The 25,375-nt window shown below is 37.8% G+C and overlaps 2 pseudogenes across 2 annotated transcripts; both read right to left on the minus strand.

Moving 5' to 3' along the window:
* Positions 1–14,893: 14,893 nt before the first annotated feature.
* Positions 14,894–15,811, minus strand: LOC308635548 (olfactory receptor 1468-like; annotated as a pseudogene). The gene has a single exon. The product of its transcript is annotated as an olfactory receptor 1468-like (transcript).
* A 3,531-nt stretch (positions 15,812–19,342) lies between these two features.
* LOC308635639 (rac GTPase-activating protein 1-like) lies at positions 19,343–21,238 on the minus strand (annotated as a pseudogene). The gene has a single exon. The product of its transcript is annotated as a rac GTPase-activating protein 1-like (transcript).
* Between the last annotated feature and the right edge of the window lie 4,137 nt (positions 21,239–25,375).

Consider the following 25,375-nt stretch of genomic DNA (forward strand, 5'->3'; position numbering starts at 1 on the left):
TGGATATACTTTTTTCTCAGCAGCACATGGATCCTTCTCAAAAATAGACCATATATTATGCCATAGGGCAACCCTCAGTAAATATAAAGGGGTGGAGATAATACCATGCATTTTATCTGATCATAATGGAATGAAACTGGAAATCAATGATAAAAGAAGGAAGGAAAAATCCTACATCACATGGAAAATGAACAATATGTTACTGAATGATCAATGGGTTACAGAAGACATAAAGGAGGAAATTAAAAAATTCTTAGAGATAAATGAAAATACAGACAAAACATATCGGAATCTATGGGACACAATGAAAGCAGTTTTAAGAGGAAAATTCATCGCCTGGTGGTCATTCCTCAAAAAAAGAAAAAACCAACAAATAAATGAGCTCACACTTCACCTCAAAGCCCTAGAAAAGGAAGAGCAAAACAACAGCAAATGTAGCAGAAGGCTAGAAATAATTAAAATTAGAGCGGAAATCAATGAAATTGAAACAAAAGAAACTATTGAAAAAATTAACAAAACTAAAAGTTGGTTCTTCGAAAAAATAAATAAGATCGACAGACCTTTAGCCATGCTAACGAAGAGAAGAAGAGAGAGAACACAAATTACTAACATACGGGATGAAAAAGGCAATATTACAACAGATCCTACAGAAATACAGAAGACAATTAGAAATTATTTTGAAAACCTATATTCCAACAAAATAGAAGATAGTGAAGACATCGATAAATTTCTTAAGTCATATGATTTGCCCAGACTGAGTCAGGAGGATACACACAATTTGAACAGACCAATATCAATGGATGAAATTGAAGAAGCCATCAAAAGACTACCAACCAAGAAAAGCCCAGGACCGGATGGATATACAGCGGAGTTTTACAAAACCTTTAAAGAAGAATTAAAACCAATACTTTTCAAGTTATTTCAGGAAATAGAAAAAGAGGGAGCTCTTCCAAACTCATTCTATGAGGCCAACATCACCCTGATTCCGAAACCAGACAAAGACACCTCAAAGAAAGAAAACTACAGACCAATATCTCTAATGAACCTAGATGCAAAAATCCTCAATAAAATTCTGGCGAATCGAATACAAAAACACATCAAAAAAATAGTGCACCATGACCAAGTAGGATTCATCCCTGGGATGCAAGGATGGTTCAACATACGGAAATCAATAAATGTTATTCACCACATCAATAGACTTAAAGATAAGAACCATATGATCATCTCGATAGATGCAGAGAAAGCATTTGACAAAGTACAGCATCCCTTTATGTTCAAAACATTAGAAAAATTAGGGATAACAGGAACCTACCTTGACATTGTAAAAGCTATCTATGCTAAGCCTCAGGCCAGCATCATTCTGAATGGACAAAAGTTGAAGGCATTCCCTCTAAAATCCGGAACAAGACAGGGATGCCCTCTATCTCCACTTCTATTCAATATAGTTCTCGAAACACTGGCCAGAGCAATTAGACAGACGAAAGAAATTAAAGGCATAAAAATTAGAAAAGAAGAACTTAAATTATCACTATTTGCAGATGACATGATTCTATACCTAGAAGACCCAAAAGAGTCTACAAAGAAACTACTGGAACTAATAAATGAATTCAGCAAAGTGTCAGGATATAAAATCAACACGCATAAATCAAAGGCATTTCTGTATATCAGCGACAAATCTTCGGAAACAGAAATGAGGGAAAACACTCCATTCAAGATATCCTCAAAAAAAATAAAATACTTGGGAATTAACCTAACAAAAGAGGTGAAAGATTTATATAATGAAAACTACAGAACCCTAAAGAGAGAAGTTGATGAAGATCTTAGAAGATGGAAAAACATACCCTGTTCATGGATAGGCAGAACTAACATCATCAAAATGGCGATATTACCAAAAGTTCTCTATAGGTTTAATGCAATGCCAATCAAAATCCCAACGGCATATCTTGTAGAAATTGACAAAGCAATCATGAAATTCATATGGAAAAATAAAAGACCCAGAATAGCAAAAGCAATTCTAAACAGAAAGTGTGAATCAGGTGGTATAGCGATACCAGATTTCAAACTATATTACAAAGCAATAGTGACAAAAACAGCATGGTACTGGTACCAAAACAGGCGGGTGGACCAATGGTTTAGAATAGAGGACACAGAGACTGATCCACAAAGTTACAACTATCTTATATTTGATAAAGGGGCTAAAAGCATGCAATGGAGGAAGGATAGCATCTTCAACAAATGGTGTTGGGAAAACTGGAAATCCATATGCAACAAAATGAAACTGAACCCCTTTCTCTCGCCATGCACAAAAGTTAACTCAAAATGGATCAAGGAACTTGATATCAAACCAGAGACTCTGCGTCTGATAGAAGAAAAATTTGGATCCGATCTACAGATTGTGGGGTCGGGCTCCAAATTCCTTAATAGGACACCCATAGCACAAGAGTTAACAACAAGAATCAACAAATGGGACTTAATTAAACTTAAAAGTTTTTTCTCAGCAAGAGAAACAATAAGAGAGGTAAACAGGGAGCCTACATCCTGGGAACAAATCTTTACTCCTCACACTTCAGATAGAGCCCTAATATCCAGAGTATACAAAGAACTCAAAAAATTAGACAATAAGACAACAAATAACCCAATCAACAAATGGGCCAAGGACCTGAACAGACACTTCTCAGAGGAGGATATACAATCAATCAGTAAGTACATGAAAAAATGCTCACCATCTCTAGCAGTCAGAGAAATGCAAATCAAAACCACCCTAAGATACCATTTCACTCCAGTAAGATTGGCAGCCACTATGAAGTCAAACAACAATAAGTGCTGGAGAGGCTGTGGAGAAAAGGGTACACTTGTACATTGCTGGTGGGACTGCAAATTGGTGCGGCCAATTTGGAAAGCAGTTTGGAGATTCCTGGGAAAGATGGGAATGGAACCACCATTTGACCCTGCTATTGCCCTTCTTGGACTATTCCCTGAAGACCTTAAAAGAGCATGCTACAGGGATACTGCCACATCGATGTTCATAGCAGCACAATTCACAATTGCTAGACTGTGGAACCAACCCAGATGCCCCTCAGTAGATGAATGGATAAAAAAAATGTGGCATCTATACACAATGGAGTACTATGCAGCAATAAAAAATGACAAAATCATAGAATTTTCAGGGAAATGGATGGCACTAGAGCAGATTATGCTTAGTGAAGCTAGCCAATCCCTAAAAAACAAATACCAAATGTCTTCTTTGATATAATGAGAGCAACTATGAACAGAGCAGGGAGGAAGAGTAGGAAGAAAAGATTAACATTAAACAGAGACATGAGATGGGAGGGAAAGGGTGAGAAAAGGGAAATTGCATGGAAATGAAGGGAGACCCTCATTGCTATACAAAATTACATACAAGAGGTTGTGAGGGAATGGGAAAATAAACAAGGAGAGAAATGAATTACAGTAGATGGGGTAGAGAGAGAAGCTGGGAGGGGAGGGGAGGGGGGATAGTAGGGGATAGGAAAGGTAGCAGAATACAACAATTACCAATAGGACATTATGTAAAAATGTGGAGGTGTAACCGATGTGACTCTGCAAGCTGCATTTGGGGTAAAATTGGGGGTTCATAACCCACTTCAGTCCAATGTATGAAGTGGGTTATGTCAAGAGCTTTGTAATGTTGTGAACAACCAATAAAAAAAAAATAATAAAAAATAAAATGAAATAAAAATAAAAACACATTGTTAGAATGTTATGCCACACTTACAAACTTATTAAAAAATTATAATCTAGAGATAGCAATAGATAAAGTACAATTAAATTTTCCAATTAATTATTTAGGAGTTCTATTATCCTCAACCATGGTCCGACCACCAAAAATTCAAATACGAGTAGATCAACTCAAATCACTTAATGACTTTCAAGAGTTATTAGGAGACATAAACTGAATAAGGCCTTATCTAGGTATTCCAACAGGAGAATTGGGACCTTTATTTGATATCTTAAAAGGTCCATCAGATCCAAATTCACCCCGAATGTTAACGCCTGAAGCAAGAAAGGCATTAAAAATCATTGAAACATATATGGAAAATATGCATTTGGATAGAATTGATATAAGTTTGCCTTTATTATTTATTGTACTACCAACAAAAAATATTCCTACAGGAGTATTTTGGCAAGAAGGTCCATTATTATGGATACATTTATCTTATTCTCCTAACACTATTCTTACTACGTATCCTGAGGCTGTAGGACAATTAATACTCAAAGGAATAAAAACAGCAAAGGGAGTATTTGGAATTTCTCCCAATAAAATTATTACTCCATATACTATGAATCAAATTGATGAATTAGCTAATGAGTTAAATACTTGGGCAATAATCATGTGTAAATCTAATGTTTCATTTGATAACCACTTACCATCTAATCCTTTATTGTCTTTTTGGTCATTGCATCCTGTAATTTTTCCAAAAATGACAAGAAAAACACCTATCATGAATGCTCCAAATATATTCACTGATGGGTCAAATAATGGTACAGCAGCAATAGTTACACCTGATCAAACTTTTACATTTTTAGTACCCAAACAATCAGCTCAAAAGGTAGAGCTTCATGCAGTATTACAAGCTTTTGTGATGTTTAAAGATTCTGTATTTAATTTATTTTCTGATAGTGAGTATATAGTTAATGCTATAATATCCCTTGAAGATGCTGGTAGGATTTCCCCTTCTTCTAATGTTTTCTCTTTGTTTTCCACTATACAAAGTTTAATCTGGGACAGAAAAGATCCATTATTTATAGGACATATCAGGGCACATACAGAATTGCCTGGAGCCCTTAGTTTGGGCAATGATTTAGCAGATAAAACTACACATGACATACATATTTTCTCTACACTAGAAGAAGCTATAAATTTTCATAAAAGGTTCCATGTCAATGCTAATACTTTACAAAAGCGTTTTAAAATAACTAAGGAACAAGCTAGACAAATAATAAAACAATGTCAAAATTGTGTAACCTTTTTACCACAAGTTAATCTTGGGGTCAATCCTAGAGGATTGATACCTAACCATATTTGGCAGATGGACGTCACACACTTGCCAGAATTTGGAAAATTAAAATATTTGCATGTTACAGTTGATACTTCTTCTGGATTTTTGATGGGCTCCCTTCATGCCGGAGAAAAAACTAAAGATGTTATAGCTCATTGCTTACAAAATTTTGCCACTGTGGGCATTCCAAAACAGTTAAAAACAGATAATGCCCCTGGTTATACTTCTAGCTCTTTTAAACAATTTTGCTCATCATTTGGCATTACTCATATAACAGGAATCCCATACAATCCACAGGGACAAGGCATAGTTGAAAGAGCTCATCAAACTATTAAAATGTACTTATTAAAGCAAAAAGACGGAATTGGGAAGGGGTATATATTCCCCAAAGATAAACTTAAAATAACCCTTTTTACTCTAAACTTTTTAAATTTGGATTCATCAGGACTTAGTGCTGCAGAAAGGCATATGTGTCCAAAAAATGTACATAAGCCCAAGGTACTTTGGAAAGATATTCTAACAGGACAATGGAAAGGTCCTGACCCAGTAATTGTCTGGAGTCGGGGGTCTGTTTGTGTGTTTCCACAGGAAGAACAGCAGCCGATTTGGATTCCGGAGAGATTAACTAAAGTCCTGACCCAGTGATTGTCTGGAGTCGGGGCCTATTTGTGTATTTCCACAGGGAAAACAGCAGCCGATTTGGATTCCAGAGAGATTAACTAAAGCGATTTCTACAGACCAAAAAGAAGATGATTTGGCTCAAATCCATAACAGCTGATATCCAAAACTCCAATTTAGCTATCCTTACATCTGCGACAGAACCAGGATGCTTTTTTCAATATCTATTTTATTATTGCCTTTTCCCATATCATGAAGTTCTATTTTGGTTTTTGAGCTCATACAGACCTAAGTTAATGTTTTGCTGATCAGTTCTATTTTTTTTTTTTGACTATAGAGTTTTTAAACTTTGCAATGGAGATTTCACCTGTAAAAAGTTATAAGGCCTTTACTATTATGTTATGTGTTGTATGTATTATATTATGTGTGCACACTTGTGTTTTGTGTTATATGTTTGAATGTACGTATGTCCATATATCATATATGATGAGTGCTCATGAAAAAATGGATCCAAATATTTTTTTTTTATTCACGTGATTTAAATGGTTTAAATTGGGTAAATAACTATTAAGAATTGTTTTAATATGTAAACAAAAAAGAAGGTTAACAGATCTGTTTGTTTACTTTCACCTTTCCTTTTCATTATATTTAATAATTCTCTTCAAGATAATGTAAATTGTTAAGAAAATTGTTTTCTATTCTCTTCAAGATAATGTAAATCGTTAAGAAAATTGTTTTCTTTTCTCTTCAAGATAATGTAAATTGTTAAGAAAATTGTTTTCTTTTAGTGCCTTCTGGAATGTTAATTTTTTCTTTAGCCATTATTGCCAGAATTCCTATCTTCATCCCAGTGCCGGTGAAGACAAAGATAAAACTAATCTACAGCTTCTGCAATAGCCATCACTGAACTGCTTGCAGAACTTGCCTAAACTATGTGTCACTTGTATGCATTGTGAACTCACTTGTATGCATTGTGAACTATCTGTTGGTGCAGCGACTTGTGGTAGTGTTGGAGTATTTATACTAATGATGTCATCGGTTGTACAATTTTTCCAACAAGAGCCGTCAATTGGCGTGGTGTATCTTCCTCCCTTCTGCTTGTCATGACAAAGACCTCTCCACAGGTGTGGCTGTATACTGGACCGGTAGTCAATGATGGGTAAGATCCAATTACAATGGTACCAACCTAAGACAGGAGGCTGACGCCCTGAGGTCAGCTCGTCCGAAGACGGGTAAGGACCATATGTAGTATTGGACAACCTAAGGCAGACACGGTCCCTAAGCCACATGCTTGTTGTTTAAACAGAGAGGGGGAGATGTTGAGAGCCACAGCCAAAGGGGCCCCAGCAAACTTCCAGCTGCCAGCAAACCTTCAGACTGCCGGCTGATGATTGGCTCACAGCAGCCTCAGCAACATCTAGCTGATTGGCTCCTCTGCGGTGATGTTCATTGGGCTGTTTCCCTGCCCTTCAGACTGCCAGCTGATGATTGGCTCACAGCGGCCCCAGCAACGTCTAGCTGATTGGCTCCTCCACGGAGCTGCTCATTGGGGGACTTCTTTGGCTCCGCCCACGCAACCCAGCCAATCAGCCTCAAGAACAGGAGGATTGTGGGAGGTGGTGAGGTTTGTGTGGGGGTGAGAGGCTTGTGGGAAGCCGGTGGTGGCAGTTGGGCTCTGAGGGTTTTTCCTGAGGAGCGGTTTTGTTTGGCGTTTGTAGTTCTAAAAATAAAGTTTGTTTCTTTTGACAAGTGGCTCCTGAATTGTGCCCAGCCAGACTGCGGCATTGACACATACAGAAAAGATTACTGGACAAACATTCAATATCCTCTCCTGAAACAACTCTCAGTAAGATAGGTATAGATATGAACTTCCTCAACTTCATAAAGAGTAGCTACCAAAAATATGCAGCTAGTATCCCAGTTAAAGGTGAGAAAATTGAAATATTCTCACCAAAAACATAAACAAAGTAAGCATATTGTTTATCACCACCACTTTTCAGCATACACTAGAAGTTCTAGCAATGTGATGAGAGAAGAAAAATAGGTAAACAGTCCAGATACTTGGAAAGAAGAAGTAAAGCTGTCCCTGTGTAAAAGATGACATGATCCTCTAAGTGGTAAATCCAAAAAGTCTGCAAAAACAACAGTAGCTAATAAATGGTTGTTTCCAGGTTGTATGATACAATGTTAATATTCAAAAACCAATTTATTTACTATACCAACAGTGATCATGTGGAATTCAATATTACTACAAGTACCATTTACATTTGCATAGTACTTTATAAATTTAAAATTATACAAAAAATGTACATAAGGAAAGCTACAAAATTATGATGAAAGATATAAAGGAAAACTAAATATATGGAGAGAGAGTTTATATTCATTGAATAGAAAACATTGTTAATATGTTAGTTCTTTCAAGTTGATTTATAGATTCCACAGAGCCTAATAAAAATTGAAGCATGTTATTTCATGGATATAAATAAATTTATTTCACACTTATATGGAGAGACAAGAGACACAGAATAGTGAACATATTGAAGAAGAATAACACTAATGAATAACACCACCCAATTTCAAGATTTACTCTAAAGCTAAAGTTTACAGCAATCAATACACACATTAAACATGAAAATAGCATAAATAATCTAAAATTTATACTTCAGAAATAAGAAAAACAAAAAGCAAATCAAAAGGCAGCAGAAAGAAGAAAGTGTTTGGATCAGATGGGAAATAAATGAAATAGAGACTATAAATATCTTAGAAAATATCAAAATAATATTTTATTTTTCAAATGGTTGAATACAACTGAGAAATATTAGCTAGATCAACATAAAAACTTTATATATATTATGAAAGAGAAATTAGGAAAACTACCCATTCATAATAGCCTCAAAAAAAAAAAATTGGGAATCAATTTAACAGAAGAGGTAAAAGACTTTTATAATGAAAACTACAGAACACTAAAGAAAGAAAATGAAGAAGACCTTGGAAGATGGAAACATCTCCCATGCTCTTGGATAGGCAAAATTAATATTGTCAAATGGCTATACTACCCAAATCACTATATAGATTCAATGAAATTCCAATTAAAATCTCAATGTCATTCCTTATAGAAATAGAAAAAGCAATCATGAAATTAACTTGGAAAAATAAGAAACCTAGAATAGCCAAAGCAATCCTTGGCCAGTAGAGTTAAGCAGGAGGCATCATAATACCAGACCTTAAACAATACTATAAAGTTATAGTAACAAAAATAGCATGGTATTGGCACCAAAATAGACCAATGGTACAGAATAGAAGACACAGAGACAAACCCAAATAGATAAGGATATGGTTATCTCATACTAGACAAAGGTGCCAAAAAGATAGACTCTTCAACAAATGGTGTTGGGAAAACTGGAAATCCATATGCAGCAAAATAAAACTAAACTCCTATCTCTCTACCCTTACCATGCACAAAACTCAATTCAAAGTGGATCAAGGACCTAGGAATTAGACCAGAGACCTGTGGTCTAATTAGACCAGAGACCCTGTGCCTAATAGAGGAAAAAGCAGGTCCAATCTTTATCACATCAGTTTAGGCCCTGAATTTCTTAACAAGACTCCTAAGGTGCAAGAAATAAAATCAAGAATCAATAAATTGGATGGATTCAAACTAAAAAGCTTCTTCTCAGCCAAAGAAACAATCAATGAAATGAGGAGAGAGCCTACATTTTGGGAGCAAATTTTTGCCACATGTATGTCAGATATAGCACTAATCTCCAGTATATATAAAGAACTTAAAAAACTTAACAACAACAACAAACCTAATAAATAAATGGGCTAAGGAGCTGAACAGATACTTCTCCAAAGAATATATACAATCAATCAACAAATATATGAAAAAGTGTTCAACATCTCTAGTAATTAGAGAAATGCAAATCAAAACTACTCTAATGATCTACTCTACTCTATCTCATGATCTTATACACTAAGATATCATCTCATGCTAATCAGAATGGCATGTTATCAAGAATAAACAACAATAAATGTTGGTGAGAGTGTGGGGGAAAAGGCACACTAATACATTGCTGGTGGGACTGCAAATTGGTGCAACCACTATGGAAAGCAGTATGGAGATTCCTCAGAAAACTTGGAAAGGAACAACCATTTGACTGAGCTATCCCACTCCTCCGTCTATATCCAAAGGACCTAAAAATCAGCATACTATAGTAACACAGCCACATCAATGTTTTTAGCAGCTCAATTCACAATAGCTAAAGTGTGGAACCAACCTAGATGCCCTTCAATAGATGAATGAATAAGAAACTATGGAATATATACACAATGGGATATTACTCAGCATTAAAAGAGAATAAAATTATGGCATTTGCAGGTAAATGGATGGAGTTACAGAATATTATGCTAAGAAAAGTAAGCCAATCCCAAATACCAAAGGACGAATGTTCTCTCTGATAAGTGGATGCTGACCCATGGCGGGGGGCGGGGGCATGGGAAAAATGGAGGACCTGTGATTGGGCAAAGGGGAAGAAGGGGAGGGGTGGGGGCATGGGGGCAGGAAAGTTGTTGGAATGAGATATTGATCATTACCCTAGGTACATGTATGACTGCACATATTATGTGACACTACATTGTGTACAACCAGAGAAATAAAAAGTTGTGCTACAATTGTGTACAATTGTTACAATGAATCAAAATGCATTCTGCTATCATATATACCTAATTAGAATTAATTAATTAATTAAAATTTAAAAACTATATAGCCATATATAATTGTATAAATATTATTTATATATAAATGTATATATAAATATATATGTATATATTTTGGAATGAACCCAGTGTCATTCAGCTACTGAGATATATCCCCGGACCTTTTAAAAATTTTATTTATAGTCAGGGTCTTGCTAAGTTGCTTAGGGCCTTACTAAGTTGCTGAGGCTGGCTTGGAAATCTCAATCCTCCTGAGGGGCTAGGATTATAGGCATGTGCCACCATGCCTGGCAGAAGTATATATTCCAAATAGACCAATGACATGGACGAAAATTGAATCAGTGTTGATGTCTTCCTTCAGGAAAAATTCCAGATATGATGCCTTCAATATTGAATTCTACCAAATACTTAGAGAACTAACACAAGCATTTCTCAAAATTTTCCAGAAAGTAAGAGGATGGAGTATTCTAAATTCACTTTACCCTGATAGAAAAGTCTCATAAGGATACTACAAGAAAATGAAATTACAGGTCCATATCCCTGATGAATATATGAATGAAAAAATTCTCAAAAAAATCTAGTGGAAAATTGTATTCAACAGCACATTAAAAGGATCATTCTCCATGACCAAGTGGAATTTATCCCTAGAATACAAGGATGATTCAACATGCACAAATTAATAAATATAACACATCACATTTTCAGGATTAAGGATTCAAAATCCATAGGCTCAGGATACTTGTAGGTCAATGAACAAAATGGAATCTCATTTGACTTTTTTTCTAAGTTACCTGGATAATTCTGTTAGGGAGAAGGATAGCATTTTTAATGATTTTATGACCTTCAAAAATGGGTACATCCCCAAACCTATCAAACAGTGAATGATTGAAAAAAAATAATATATGTATATGCACTGGAATGCTGTTCAGAAATCAAAAAGAAACAACCTACTGATACACAAAATTACATGTTTGAATCTATAAAATATTAGGTAGAGCTGAAGAGGTCAGACACAAAAGTGTATATACTAAGTGATTCTGTATATATGAAGTTCAAAGCAGGCAAATCTACACTGATAAATGTAATTTGTAGTGAAAGAAAGCTCATAGACAGAAATCAGATTGGTGGCAGGAGGTAGGAAAGTGGTTCAAGGGTTTACAGAGAATTTTGAAGTATCTGCTTGATTTGGACTGGGTGGAGGTTACATTCAAAACTCCTTGAACTGGATGCTTAAACTGGTTGTATTTCCTTGTATGCAAATTGTACTTCAAGAAAATTGAAAAGTGCCCTCTTCTTTGTTATTATCACAGGTTAATCAGTTAAAGTAATTTGCATACTTTACTTGATGATCAAGTATTGTTTTTTCTGATTAACACTAAAGTTAAACATTTTTTCACACTGTTTATGAATTCTGTCCATATTATTTGTATATTTTCTATATTCTGAATGTTTTATTCTTACTAGAATATTTGAAGGTAATACACACACATGTTCTGGATTTTAATCGTGTATCTATTAGACTCATTGCAGTCTATTACTTCTCTATCAAACTTGTTATCATTTGTCTTAGAAAAGCTTCTATTTTAAAAATGTGGTCTTATATGTGCAAACATAGTTTCTGAGTTTAAGTAATTACTTGTAGTAAATTTTTTTTATAAATTACAGTTTATATTTAGGTTTTTAAGCCATATAAAAGACAGCATTCTCAGTAAGAAATTGATTTACCATGTCAAGTATCCAGTGCTTTTGAGTACTGCATTTTATGACATTAATTTTAAATAATATATTCATCATAAAAAGTTCCCATATATGACCATTTCTTCAAATACTTCCTAGTTTCTTGATCTTTTTATTTTTGTTATTTGAGTCTATATAAACACTGTTTTACTTACAGAGATTTAAAAATACATATTGAAATCTGGTAGACATGGAACCTAGGTTTCCTTATACCTTATATTTCCAGTTTTCAATAGCTCTTAGAAATTCTACTTTCCTTCAATCCCTACCAAAATACCTGTGACATTCTTTACATAAGTATAAAATACAATTCTAAATTTTATATGAAATGGCAAAAAAACTGAAGAGTCAAAGTCATGTTGAACAAAAGAACAAAGCATTAGGTGTTGTGCTACCCGATTTCAAACCATACTATGGAGCTGGAGTAATCAAAACTGCATGGCATTAGCACAAAAAGAGACACATAGACCATTGAAACAGAATAGAGAGTCTGGAAGTAAATTTATGTATCTGCAGCCAACTAACTTTTGACAAAGGTGTTAAGAAAACACATTTGAGAAAGGATCCGAGTCTCTATAAATGGTGCTGGGGAAATTGGATAGCCACATGCAGAAGAATGAACCTAGATCTCTATCTCTCACCATTTATAATAATACTCTCAAAAGAAATTAATGAAATAAATACAAGACCTGGAACTATGAAATTACTAGGAGAAAATATAGGGGAAGATCAGAACATTGGAATTGGTAAGGATTTTTGAACAAAACCACACAAGCACAGGAAACAAAATAAAAAATAGACAAATGAGATTACATCAAACTAAAAAACGTTTGTATAGCAAAGGAAACAACAGAATGAAGAGACAGCCTAAAGAATAGGAGAATATATTCTCAAACTATACATCTGGCAAGATGTCAACACACACAATATATAATAAACTTCAAAACCCAAGACCAAAAGAAACAAATAACCTGATTTACAAAATGAATAAAAATGTCCAACACACACACACACACACATACACACACACAAACACTCAATATCACAAAGTACCAAGGAATTTCAAACCAAAACCACAACAAGGGCTGGGGTTGTGGCTCAGTGGTAGGTACTGGGTTTGATACTTTTAAAATGTGTTGAATAGAAGTTGCAAAAATGGGCATCCTTGTCTTGTTCCAGATCTTAGAGCAAATGCTTTCAGCTTCTCCTCATTCAGTATAATATTAGCTGTTGGCTTATTGTAAATGGTCTTTATTTAGTTGAGTTGCATACCTTCTATGCAGGATTTGTTCAAAATATTTATTATTGAAGATTTTTATTGTAAAGTGTTAAATGTTGTCAAGTGAATTTTCTGCATGGTTTTTGTCTTTCATTCTGTTGATGAAGTATATTTTAGTCAGCTCTTTTACTGTTGTGAACAAAAGACCTGTAAAGAACAATTTTAGAGGAGGAAAATTTTGTTTGGCACTCACAATTTTAGAAGTTTTACTCCACGGATGACTGACTCCATTGCTCTGGATGCAAGGTGGGGCTGAACATCATGGTAGAAGTGCATGGTGGAAAAAAGCATCTAGAACATGGTTACAGGAAGCGGGGGGGGGGAGAGAGAGAGAGAGAGAGAGAGAGAGAGAGAGAGAGAGAGAGAGAGAGAGAGAGAGAGAGAAAGCTAAGACCACAAATATATATCCCTAAGGCATGCCCTCCAAAACCCATGTCCTCCAGCCACACGCTACCTGCCTACAGTTACTACCCAGTAAATCCCCATCAGGAGATTTCTGCACTGACTAAGTTAAAGCTCTAATAAAGCAATCATTTGACTTCTAAACTTTCTTGCATTGCCTTCACATGAGTTTTTGAAGGACACTACATATCTAAATCATAACATAATGTATCAAGTTTATTTATTTATATATTTGAACCATCCTTGAACCTCTGGGTATATCCCACTTGATCCATGGTGGCAATCTTTATAGTGTGCTGTTGGATTTGATTCTTCTAGTATTTAGCTAAGGAGTTTTGCAATGTTCATCTAAAATATTGACCTAAGGTTTTCTTTCCTCCTTCCTTCCTTCCTTCCTTCCTTCCTTCCTCTTTCTTTCTATTCTTTTCTCTTTTTTTGTATTTTTTTCCAGTTTGGGGGTCAAGGTAATGCTGGTCTCATAGAATACGTTTGCAAGAATTCTTCCATTTTAATTTTTTGGGAAAATATGAGGAATTCTTAAACGTTTTGTGCAACTTGACAACAAAGTCATGGGGATCCTGAGATTTTCTTTCATGGAAGGGTTTTTATTACAGATTAAAATTTGCTGCTTGTTATTGGCCTCTTCAAGTTTTTTATTTCTTCATAATTCAAGGTGTATGTGTCTTAAGAATTTGCCCATTTCCTTTAGTTCATCAGAAGTATGTCTTTTTCTTGGGGAGGGGAGTTACTAGGGATTGAACCCAGGGTTGCTCAACCTCTAAAGCACATCCTCAGCTGTTTTTAAAATTTTATTTAAAGACAGGGTGTCACTAAGTTGCTTAGGGCCTCACTAAGTTGTTGATACTGGCTTCAAACTCATGATATTTATAGCTTTTCCAGCATCACTTGGGAAAGCAAAGCCAGGTCCCCAGGGCCACCTTTCCTAGTTAACTACTCAGCTAAACATACTTTCTTTTGCCTATTGAACAAGTATGTAGTATTTTACTTAAAATGAAGTTCCCATGGTGAGGGAAAAATCTGGGAAAAGATTCCAATATTAATATCAATTATAATATTAATGTGAAAATTATGTTAAAACCCTTTACACAGAGAAGGGAATATTCTTCTTACAAAGGACTCTTCCTAGGGCTCCCTTTATGTCTCTGTTCCTTAGGCTGGAGATGAAGAGGTTCAGCATGGGAGTGACCACTGTGTACATCAGAGACATGACAGTATCTTTCACAGTGGATTTATTAGCTGATGGACATAAGTACAGACCAATGACTGTCCCATAAAACAGCGACACCACAGAGAGGTGGGAGCCACAGGTGGAGAAGGCCTTATGGATACCTCAAACAGAAGAGACCTTGAGAATGGAGGACACAATGCTTGCAGAGGACACAAGAATGAATAGGAATGGGTTGAAAACAACAGTTCCTGCTATACTAAACAGCACCAACTCATTAACATGAGTGTCAGAGCAGGCCAGCTTGAGCAAGGGAGATATTTCACAGAAGAGTGTGGGATCACATTGTCTGCACAGAAGGATAATCTGGGAATGAGCAGGGTGTGCAACAAGGAATAGAATGTGGTCAGCACCCAGGACAGCACCACCAGGGAGAGACAGAGCTTGGGGCTCATGATGGTGTAGTGCAGGGGGAAGCAGATGGCCACATAGCGGTCATAGGCCATGGCCATGAGGATGAAGTTTCCAAGGCCTCCAGAAAAAAAGGAAGAAGTATATTTGTGTCAGGCAGCCTGCATAGGGGATGGAGGGGACTTGACTCTGCATGTTCTGTAGCAATTTGGGCATGGTGACAGAGGAAAAGCAGAGGTCAGAGAAGGACAAGTTGCTGAGAAACAAATACATGGGAGTGTGGAGATGGGAGTCCAGGCGGATGAGGGTGATGATGAGGAGGTTCCCCATGACGGTGGTAAGATACATGGCCAGGAACAGGGCATAGAAGAGGTTTTGGTGCTCTGGCTGGATGGGCAGGCCCAGGAGGAGGTTTTTTCCCATTATTATCTCTCTCCAATACCTTTAAGAGAAATAATAAGGCCCTTTAAAAACCCAAGTGAAAATGATCATTTTTTTCTCATACACAGTGTTTACATGTTCTACAATAGTGGATCTCACCATCATCACAATAAGTATAACCTTCAAGTGTCTTTTATCTCTATGATCATTTATTACTTTTTCTCATCTTCTTTTCAACATGTTTCAGTAGCCCGTTCTTTCCTAAATACTTATCTGTTTGCTTCTGTCACAGAAGTGTTAGATTTTCTCTTCCTGTCATAACTGGACTGCACTTGAGTAGCAAACACACACATTCCCTTCAAACGCAGATTACTGAGCACCTTCAGATAATTTAATGGGAATCTCTGATAGTGGCGTGTGCAAAGCTTTTTAAAGTTCCTCAGGTGAATGTAAAATAAAGAAAGGTTGAGAACTGTTATTGCACTGAACCCTGTCTTACAGGCCTGGTATGTCAAAATGCTATGACCTTTGAGGGTTCACTGCACAGTAAGTAACATTAATGAACAGTGTTATTAATAAAAAGTATTATAAGTGATGAACTTTAGTCAAAATATATCTATACTGTGGCAAAGTCTTGGAAGGCACCTAGATGGAAAAGAGAGAAGTTGTCATACCTGAAAAATTACCTTGTAGAACATCATACAACCTGGCATATTGACAACTTTCCCAGGGTGTCTGAGTGTGACTCTGGAGCCCTGACCCAAGATCTTGCTCCCCTTTATTCATTACAAGCATATGAAGTAACGTCCTCTGTAGTCATCCATGGACCAGAGAGGCTCTGCATCCCAGGGAAGTCCAGATAAAGCACATTAAGCACAAAGTAATTATCCAGGAACCTCTTCAAATTCTCAAAGTCCTTTATGGTGACTGATTCCAGCCACTGATCACACCTGACTATTAACAACAATAACCATTTAAATAGAACAACTATGCCAATGTTGTAATAAAAGTTATCTGAGTGTTCTCTGTCTCCCTCAAAATATCTCACCTTTCTGCTTGTGATGATGTGAGCTGTTAACAGAGCCTGTGTGGTGAGATGGAGTGAGGTGAGTGACATAGACATTGGGATGTAGTGTTAGACTACTATGTAAGACTACTTGGAGATCTACTTGAGCTTTACTAAAGTTTATTATGCAAGGTTTACTTATTTCAATGAAATATCATCATAGTTGATATGATAAGAGACTAGCAGATGGGTAGCACAAACAGCCCAGATATGCTGGAAAAGGGATTATTCAGATCCCTAGCAGGATGGAGCAGGGCAGCACAAGAGTTCATCATGCTACTCAAATGGCATGTAGTTGAAAACTTGTGAATCATTTACTTCTGGAATTTTCCATTAAATATTGTAGGACTGTGGTTTAGTGGAAGTAACTGAAAACAGTGAAAAATGAGAATACAGATAAGTGTCTTAAAACTACAAAATGCTGATTAAAGAGACAAAAGATGTAAGAAATGGAAATGTATACTACGGTCTGGACTGGAAGACTCAATATTCTTAAGATGTTGACTCTTCAAAAATGTATCTCAAGATTTAGCAAAATTCCAATCATAATTCCAACAAGATTTTTTGTGAACAAATTGATGATTTCATTATAGAATTTATGTGTGAAGGCAAAGAAGCTAGAAATTAAAATCAGTTTTGGAAGAGATGAGCAAAATAGGAAGTTTCACATCTCTTATTTCCAGTCTATTAAGTGACAATAATTGAGGAAGTGTGATATTAAAGATAGAAACATATATCAGTATTGAGAGTCAGAATAGCATAAAGTGCAGAACTAGATTCACTCTTATATCCTACATTGAATTTTAATACTGTAACTAAGGCAAATCAATAAATATAGCCTTTCTAACAAATGATGATGGAAAAAACAGATTTCTTGGGGCTGGGGATGTGGCTCAAGCAGTAGTGCGCTCGCCTGGCATGCGTGCGGCCCGGGTTCGATCCTCAGCACCACATACCAACAAAGATGTTGTGTCCGCCGAGAACTAAAAAATAAATATTAAAAAAAATTCTCTCTCTCTCTCTCACTCTCTCTCCTCTCTCACTCTCTCTTTAAAAAAACAGATTTCTTAGGCTAATAAAACCCTCACTTCATTCCTCTCATTCTCTAAAATAATTAACTTAAAATGTATCTTCGACTTTAATATTTGTATGAATTTGAGGAGAGCTCGCATGACATTTTTCTCTGGAGTCAGAAAATTCCCAGAGCCAGGCACAGCGGTGCATGCCTATAATCCCAGCAGTTTGGAAGGCTGAGGCAGGAGGATGGTGAGTTCAAAGCCAGCCTCAGCAACTTGGTGAGGCACTAAGCAACTCAGTGAGACCCTGTCTCTAAATGACATGAGAAAAAGGGCTGGGGATGTGGCCCAGGGATTGAGTGCACCTGAGTTCAATCCCCTGTACAAAAAAAAGTCCCAGAACAAAAATTAAGGAGCTGGTGGAGAAGGATTGAAGGAAGGTGATGTCAAATTGCATCCACTCAAGCTGTTTGAAGCTAGTGCAGATCTGGTTCTTGCAGCTATGGCTGAACTAAGAGATGAGACTGATGAACTTAAAATGGTGTATCAAAATATTTGTTCTCAACGCATGTGCTCTTCTGCCAGGAATATAACAACTGTCTCACTAATTTGGAAATTGAGTCTATTATACAGTCTCTCTCTCTCTCTCTCTCTCTCTCTCTCTCTCTCTCTCTCTCTCTCCCCTCCCTCCCTTCCTCCCTCCCTCCCTCCCTCTCGGTTGTTAGTAAACCAACATACAAAGAGCAGAGGTGATTGATACTGGTATCAAGGAAAAGTTTGTTTGTAGACAACCAGAGTAGGGAGGATTGAGTCTGAAAGCCTGGGACAATTTTCAGGTACCTCATTCTATTTTCATGTCTAGAAATAAATGCTAACATAATCTATAATAACTCAATAAAGGCCAGACTATTGAGGTTGCACATTCCCTAAGAATGCATCTTGCACTGTATCACTATGCACAGAACTTCATTCAGTTGGTGACTTCCATGTACAAGGGGTACTTGGAACAGGCAGTGGAAGAAGGAAATATAAATGATGGTCTGGCCTTGTAATTGATTTCAGGGACATAGACCATGACATTAGAGGGTCATCTGGCATATATGGAGAGTGTTTGGGATGATGTTGATGATGGGTACTATGAGGGTTTTCCTAGAGAGGTAAGGAGGCAAAAGTAACTAAATAATGTGGAATCTGGGCTTCTTTTTCTATCTTGACCTGAGAAAGTATTGGACATGATGTGGAGGTGTTTGTCTTTTTCGGGGGAATGTATACACACACACACACACACACACACATATGTATTATATATATATATATATATATATATATATATATATATATAATTTTTTAAATAAAACCATCATGCACAATTAAACTTGATTAAAAGCCTAGAGAATGCTAAAAGTAGTACAGGAGGCTGCAGACCAGAGAATACAGGTGTGCCCTTTCCTGAAGTTGGTAAATGCTGGGAAGTAACAGACAGACGTGACTTCACTTGAGCATTAGAGAAGCAAAAAAGTTGCCTTGTCGTCCTAGGTTGGTGGCAGACTTGCTTTTGCTCCCAAATATGGGAGTTTTCTTGGTGAGGGTAGAGCGGACTCTTTGGGATAGGGAACTGGATGAAAGAGTCTTAAGAAACTGGTGCTCAGGACTAGTCACGGGCCCCAGTAAGCTCACTTTAATATCTGGTGTCTGTGCTGTTGAAAAGGCATTTGAGTTTTCAATAACATGCAGGGGATCAATGTTCTCTTGCTCCACCATCATGAACTGACTCCAATATTCCAGGGAAAGTGAAAGCAGGCATTCTACCACCTTGGATTGACGCTTGATGTTCTGTGACATTGTCACTGGGTCTCGATTGGGCACAGCATGGGCAACAATTGTAGGACCAAAGACTTTAGCCAGATTGGCAACATCCATTTTAGTGTTTGGACTCTGAGCCACTCTCTGCAAGTGAATCATGAGGAAGGCTAATATGTCCCTGTTGGCCTGGGGTTGTTCACCAACAGCCTGGTACATGGTAGCTATGCTGTTATCTTCATCTGTGATTTCTGCTGCTTCCATGAAGGCTTTGTTTAGCCTAAAGGTTAGAAGGGTTTCTTTGAGATTTCGAAGGCAGTCTTTTAGAAGGCTACAGATGGCATGGATATCATCCACTTTGCTGAGAAGGGGTACGGTTTTCACTCTGAGGAATTTCTCTTTCAGCTCTTTCACTGTCGGACCACAGCCTAAGATCCTATACAAGCCTGTCTCAGCCCTCTGTGCTCAATTTCATTTACACAGTGGACAACAACAGAGGGAGACAACAACAGTTGGAGAAGTTTGGGACACAAAAATCAGCCAGCATTCCCTCTCCAATCTTGACAGGTGTTCCTATCAGAGTAGAAATGCAGGGAAGGGGACAGCGGTCCCGACATTCTGGATGAGAAACCACATGACAATCTCGACACTTCGGAGACAGCTTGCCAAATTTTATCCGTTTCCCACACGGAACACAGGATTCAGGTTTAATAACCGTCTTAGAGACAAAGTCATGCAGGCGCATCCCTCCGTTACTCTGTGGTGTGCCTGAACTATCATTCTCGATTCTTGGCTCCAGAGGTCTACTGCTCAGGGTGGAGTCACTGTTCCAAGGTTGTAAAGTACCTGTTTTCCATCGGCTCCTTGTCAAATATGGCACAGTTTCAATAGTGGACACAGCTTCAATGGGCCCACCATCATTGGGAACAGTTACTGTAGTCTTTGCAACTATGGATTCATTTCCCTGGTCTACTGTGGAGCCAATGGAATGAGTTTTCTTTATAGGACTAGGGGGTCCATCAACAAACTGTCAGCTATTGGAGTGCCTCTTTTCTCTCTTCTTCAATTTGAAATTCTTCACCAAAGAAGAATCCCAATCCAGTGATTTATCAGTCTTATCAAAGCTGATATCTGATAAAATGGAACCAGATTCATCAATGGTTGACAGCCTTTTGTTCCCAGCATTGCCACTGGATGGTTGACCTCTGTTGAGAAAAGCTAAAGCTGATTTTTGCTCCTTGCTTAGTTGAATGCTGCCAGATGTGTCACATGAGCATCTCTCGAATCAGCTGAATCTGTCGTTCCAGTTTTTCACAGTCAGCTTCAGCTTGCTGTCTCCGCTTAATCTCTACATCCACTTGATTTCATGCATGCTTTAGCTTAACATCCAGAGCACTATGCTCAGTCTCTGCTTTCATCAAAAGATCCTTGTATTTCCCCAGCTCATGGTCTGTTCTCTGCCATTTCTTCTGGAAATTCTCAAAGTCATTGCCAACTGGATGAATTGGAGTTCATTTCCTTCACTGAGAATCTCCACCCGGCGCACAAGCTGCTCAGATTCTGCAAATTCAGCATTGTGGTATCCATCTTTCCACCTTTTTTCTTATTCCTGTCCTTTCCTTATATTGGCATATATACAGTTGGATAATAGAAGTCTGAGCCTCATTAGCAGCATGTTTTTCCTTGGGCCTGTTTACAGGAAGTTGTGTTATAGTCAGAGACTGCCATGTGATCCATCTAAAGCATGCGTCTTTCATGGCGGTATCTACTTAAAGCCACTGATTGCTTTTTGTATAAAGTTTTGAGCTCCTAAGGTATTTTAAATCATTCATGGCATGGCCCCTGATTAATTTTCCAACCATCCTTCTTATCCACCAAACAAGTAGGCTGCACCAGCACAGAACTCCTGCCCATTCCCCAAGCAGCCAGTTATTAAGCATCCATCCCTGAGCATGTTTCCATCCTCAGTGTTCCCCAAAGTATAGTCAGGTGTGATCAATAGCTATAATCACTCACTGCAGCAAGACTCTGAGAAAATTGTCCTAGTGAGGTCCTGAGTAATTACTTTGTTTATAATTACTTTTCCCCGGATCTGAAGTCCATCGGGAGCCGGTTCCCTTAGGTGCAGCGATGAGTAGTGAGAGATATGAGCTGGGGTGGTGTAGACACAGATTATGACTATAGTGGTTCTTACTTCACATGCCTATAATGAATGAGGGGAGACGGATCTCAGGTCAGGGTCTTGGAGTCACTCTCAGAAATCCTAGGTAAGTTAAGAATAAGCACCACCACTTATTTTACCTGTAATGTCTTTTCAATTTGAAGGTATAGTTTTTCCAGGTTATAAGTTTTCCAGGGTAGTTTTTTTTTTTTAATGCGATGGCCTGTCTGTTCTATACTTCTCTTTCACATCTTCTCAACATTCTACAAGTACTTTTTAAATGTTTGCCAGTTTAGTCGTTAATAACATTTGTGAATATCAATGTGCATTACATCTTGTGATACAACAACAAGATTATATCATTTCAACCTAATGACAGCTCTGTGAACTAGGTAGGCTGTAATGCAGTAGTTCTACAGTCTTGCTTTCTTTTAAAATCATCTGTGAAGCTTTAACATATTTTTGGACAGCCCCCTTCAGAAATTGTGATTAGATTTTTCTGAGAAGACCCAATAATCTGTATTTTTTTTAAAAAATGTTTGTCCTTCCTATTCCTGTTCAGTCCATCTACCAAAGCATTGGCATTCTATAGGTGTTATGAAAAATATAAAACCTGAATCATGAAATCAGAATAAGTATTTTAACATTATGCCCAAGTGAGTTGCATGTACACTAAAATCTAGAAGCACATCCCTCACTGATTCCTATGTGTACCCCACTCTGAAAATTCCTGATTTCATGGGTCAGGGAGACATGAAGTTTAATCCATCCTCAGCACAGCAGCTTAAAGTGATGCCTCTTGTTTGTGACTCCTAGTCACACTCTTGACATTTGGGATGGAATTTCCTCAGTTACAAGGAAAGAAAAATTGTGAGAAACCAGGTATATGATTTGCAGTAGAGATTTTCTTCCCATTGCAATACCAGCAAATAATGTTCAAGTGTAAAAACTGCTAATGCAGCAGAATTAAACACCACTAGCAGGGTGAAGATCCCAGTGGTTGGCTTCCATTATGTCTTTTTAGTTAAGGAGCTCCTTACATCTCTTAATGCCCCTCCTCTGATTTATTTGTCAGATTTGAGGTACAGGATTATATTAGAGTCAGAATTATTCAGAAACCAGAACCAGACCATTTACACAGATAAATATGTGTAGATAAAGAGGAAGGGGTAGAGAAGAACAGGGATAAAGAGTGAGAAAGAGATTTGTTTTAAGAAATTAACTTGCATGGTCATGGGACTGGCAGGTCTGAAATCTACAGTGTAGGTCAGTAGAGAGGATGCCCCGTAATGTTGATGCTACTATCTTGGGTCTGAAGAAGGCAAACTGGAGCAGAACCTTTTTCTCTTCAGCAGACTTAATCTTTCCTCTTAAGGCTTTCACTTAATGTATGAACCCACCTCCCCATGAAGGGTGATTTGTTTTATTGATTTGAATGCTACTCATATTACAATGCCTTCCCAGTACCATCTAGATTGGTGTTTGACCAAAGCAAGGTGGTATGGTTTGGATCTGGAATGGCCACCATTCTCATGTGTTCATAGGTGGGGCTTTGGGGAAATAATTAGATCATAAGGCCTCTGACTTCATCAGTGGATTAATCCATTGAGGGTTGAATGGACCACAGGGAGGTGGGACCTAGATGGAGGAAGCAGGTCACTGGGGACAAGCCCTGGAAGGGGTTTATCTCTGGGCCCTTCCCTCCCTCCTTACTCTCTTTCTGCATCCTGGCTGCCATGAGCTGAGCAGCTTTCCTTCACCACACCCTTACATCATTTTGATCTGCCTCACCTCAGGCCTAGAGCAACAGAGCCAGACATCCATGGACGGAAACCCCAAACTGTGAACCCAAAGAAACTTTCCACCTTTAAGTTGCTTATGTCAGGGACTTTGGTCACAGTGATGAAGATCTAACCAAGTCTTACACATTAGGTACCAGGGCCTAGCCAAGTTGAAAGGAAATGAAACTAACCATCACATGGGCTATGGATAGTGGAGGAAGAACTCAGTTAAGGGCTTGAAGGTAGAATTGTTTTAGTTTCCCCCATAATTTCTAAAATTACCTTCATATTCATTTTCCCCACACCAATATCAATGACATAAGGTGAAATGAAGCTTAAAAGACTTTTAGACCAGGTGCTGTGGTTGTAGCTCAGTGGTAGAGTGCTGGCCTTGCATGTGTGAGGCCCTGGGTTTGATTCTCAGCACCACATAAAAATAAACAACAACAACAAGAAAATGAAGGTATTATGTCCATTTACACCTAAAATAAGAGTAGGAACCTCCTAGGTTCCTAGGAACTTTTTTTTTAAAGGGAGTTTTAGACCAACTCAATACAAAGTAGTGAAATGAGCAGTAGATCTGATGTACCCTGATGTTTTCCATGTTTGCAAAATTACAACCATGAAGTTTATAATAGAGTGTCAAAATGCATAGCTAAATGATAAAGAAGTGAGTTCTTGTTCTGGAAACAACTGACAGTAGCAGCAATTTTAATTTGATAGAGTTTTGCTGTCTTTAAAGGTGAAGGAATGCGTGCCTCAGCCTGAAAGGCAGTCAGTCAGTATTTATGGGACACTGACCACGTCAGGCTCCAGGCCAGGGGCTGCCCTGCTGCAGTCTGAGGCAGACATGACTTTTCTTCATGGAGTTCATAATCAATGGGAAGTCAGCTATCAACCAGGGATCAGGGCACTGAGTGCCATGAGATGAGTCCAGGATGCTGTGGAAACTGTAGCATGATACAAGGAAGGTTTAGCTTAGCAAGTGCCACGTAATACCTCTGAAAGAGGAGGGGGTAGGCCAGGTGAAGAGGGAGGCAAGGAAAGCAGGTGGGAGGCAGGAGAAACAGAAAGTGCAAAACACTGGAGCCTAGAAATGAAGGCTTCAGCCCAGTACTGCAGACAGGGAAGGCAAGAGGCATCGTGCAGCCAGGAGAGGCTGAGGAAGTGGGAAAGGATCAGGTAATGAAGTGTTATTTGTGCTCCTGAAGGGAACTTTGCCTTTTTCTTTTTTTTTTTATTGGTTGTTCACAACATTACAAAGCTCTTGACATATCATATTTCATACATTAGACTGAAGTGGGTTATGAACCCCCAATTTTACCCCAAATGCAGATTGCAGAGTCACATCGGTTACACATCCACAATTTTACATAATGCCCTATTAGTAATTGTTGTATTCTGCTACCTTTCCTATCCCCTACTATCCCCCCTCCCCTCCCCTCCCAACTTCTCTCTCTACCCCATCTACTGTAATTCATTTCTCTCCTTGTTTATTTTCCCATTCCCCTCACAACCTCTTTTATGTAATTTTGTATAGCAATGAGGGTCTCCCTTCATTTCCATGCAATCTCCCTTTTCTCACCCTTTCCCTCCCATCTCATGTCTCTGTTTAATGTTAATCTTTTCTTCCTACTCTTCCTCCCTGCTCTGTTCATAGTTGCTCTCATTATATCAAAGAAGACATTTGGTATTTGTTTTTTAGGGATTGGCTAGCTTCACTAAGAATAATCTGCTCTAGTGCCATCCATTTCCCTGCAAATTCTATGATTTTGTCATTTT

Source organism: Spermophilus citellus (assembly GCF_964194105.1).
Source record: "Spermophilus citellus genome assembly, chromosome: 17".
NCBI lineage: Eukaryota > Metazoa > Chordata > Mammalia > Rodentia > Sciuridae > Spermophilus > Spermophilus citellus.